Genomic DNA, 3045 nt, shown 5'->3' with positions numbered 1-3045 from the left:
AAATCCACCAAATAAGAGCCTGTTTGGCTTAGCTTAAAAGCTGGTCAAACTGACTTAAAAGCTGGTTTTTGACTTATTTAGTTGTTTGGCAATACTCAAAATAACTTATTTTAAGTTAAAAAACAACTTATTTTAAGCCAAAATTTAAAAGCTAGGGTAGGGGTGTTCTTTTTTTTTTAGCTTATAAGCTGTTTTAAGTTGACCATATTTTTACCTTTTTACCCTTAATATTTTATACAATCTCCATATTACCCAAATAACCCTAACATTTGTATTATTTTAGTTTTTCCACTTTTATGTTAGTAAAGTGTTCTCTTTTATTTTGATATTTGTATTTGAATCAAACAACTGATTTTTGAAATATAAATTAATATTCCTCTTATAAGTAATTTGTTGATAAAGAAGTATGTGGATGATAGACAATTACTATTACTAATAAATGAAAATAAAATTAATCTTAAATCTTTCAAGCGATCTAATCAAATTATATATTATTAAAATGTAAAATAAGTTGCACATATAACTTAAATAAAAATTTACATTCCTCTTATAAATAATTTGTGATAATAAAGAAATATGTGAATGATAGACAATTATTATTACCTATGGATGAAACTAAAATAAATCTTAAATCGTTCTTTGATCTATTCAAATTATATATCTTTAAAATCTATAATAAGTTTATATTCCTCTTATAAATAATTTGTGATGAGAAAGAAATATGTGAATGATAGCAAAATATAATTATTTATGGCTGTAAAATATAAATTAATTAAATTTTATTATGTGAACAACTTTTAAGTATATTTCAGACATTTTGATTTAAAAAGCTGCTTATCAGCACTTATTTGCCAAACGCATCAACAACTTTTTTTTTAACTTCAGCACTTTTATCCAAACGCATAACTGCTTATTTTTAAAATAAGTTTCAGCACTTTCAAAAATACTTTTTTAAAGCTGCTTTTATTAATCTCATCCAAACGGGCCCTAAATCACATTATTTTCCTAACTTATTTAAATAGTTTAACAATTTTTGAAGTTTAATTAGTTTAGTATTCATGACTTAATTCCAACAACTACAATCTGCCAATTATAAATACCATTATTTCCTTACTTATTAACAAATTTTTAACTTTAACTAGTTTAGTTTTAAAGATAAGTGTCAACACTAGATGGACACAATTCGATCTTGCAAGAAAATCAATTTTGTCATCAATAGGATCAACTAGTGTTGCTACTTATGCTTAACAACTATATTATATTAAAGTTAAGTGTCAACACTAGATGAATACAAATCGATCTTGCAAGAAAATCAATTTTGTCATTAAGAGGATCAACTAGTGTTGTTACTTATGCTTAACAACTATATTATTTCTATATTAAAGTTAAGTGTCAACATTAGATGGACACAAATTGTTCTTGCAAGAAAATCAATTTTGTCATCAATAGGATTAACTAATGTTGGTACTTATGCTTAACAACTATATTATTTCTAAATAAAAGCTAAGTGTCAACACTAGATGGATACAAATCGATCTTACAAGAAAATCAATTTTGTCATCAATAGGATCAACTAGTGTTGATACTTATGCTTACCAAATACTCGACCAGTACAAATTAATAAATTTATCATAATGTTAAAGCAAAGTATCAATACTAGCTAGATGGACACAAACACATTATTGAAAACAATCGTTATTGAAAATAGAAATTTAGAAGCATCAACCTTCTCTCCTACTTTGATGAAAGAATAGATATAGTCTTGTATGAACTTTTAGATGTTGACTTTCCTCGATTGCCTAGCACAAAAAGTTCTAAAATTAGTTTAATATGAAATTTAAATCCAAATATATATATATATATATATATATATATATATATATAGTTTAGAAAATTGATTTAGATGACTTACACAATCAACAGGCTTATGTGGAGCAACCCCACCAACTCAAACCGTGAATGACCTAAACTGGATAACAAACATATTTTTCATTCAAGTAAAATGTATATCGATATACTTCCTACTAAAAAAATAAGAACGACAGGTTTATATCAATTTATAATTATTTTTCCACTGCCTTTTTCTTAAACAATAAGGAAAGCGAACAATTATTTGTATCACAAGTTTAAGTGTTCAAAACCATGTGACTTGCTGATTGAATCTGAATCTTCTATATAATTATCTGAGATATTTCTTTTTCATACTTCCCTACAGAGACACAAACATTTGCTGACATATTCATGAAATATCAAAATTAGCTTCACCCTTTTTTTCTTTTTAAGTAACTATGTTAGTTAGCATTATTATGAAGCTTAGAACCCCCTGTAAATGGATGTTTCTCAAGTCACAGAAAATTATACTACACTATTCTAATGGAATTCAGAGGCTGAAGATGGATTTGAATAATAGTAAAGATCTGCTTCAGAAAGGAAAGCTGTCTACTTTTGTACAAAAGGAAAAATCTTAAACTTCGACCATATATATTTAGCTGGTAACATTATCTTTTATTTCCCTAATAATAAATGAAAAAGAAAGAAAAATGTATAAAATGTACATGGAAATAGATAACTAAGACTTTCCAAATCTAAGAAGAAGAATAAAAATTTAATTTCTACCACAACTACACTAGTGGTGTTCCGGCCATCGATTCCTCTGTTATTGTCTTTTTACAGCAGATTTAGTTTTGTTTCTTATTTAGTGTGTAGATTAGGATGTAGGTGTCACATCCCGAGATACCCTCGAGACGCGGACACGGAACATAGGATCACAAGTAATCCCAAGCTAACCATGCTGGCATGATCATGAGCATACTAAAGAATAATAAACTGATGCGGAAGCTATATCATAATTTAGTCTGAACATATGGGGAATACACATATTCTATAGCTGAGATATTTGAAAACAATGAGTTTAATACAAAAAAAATATTAACTCAATACTAAGCTGAATCTAGCTATGTCTGAAAATAGCCTATAAACTGGATTAGAAATATTGGGACAAGCCCCAACTAAATCTAGCAAAAACTGGAACTAAGTGAATAAAGA

Source organism: Solanum pennellii, chromosome 4, assembly GCF_001406875.1.
Source record: "Solanum pennellii chromosome 4, SPENNV200".
In the NCBI taxonomy this organism is placed as follows: Eukaryota; Viridiplantae; Streptophyta; class Magnoliopsida; order Solanales; family Solanaceae; genus Solanum; species Solanum pennellii.
The sequence above is the reverse complement of the archived record's forward strand: the minus strand, read 5'-3'. Positions refer to the sequence as shown.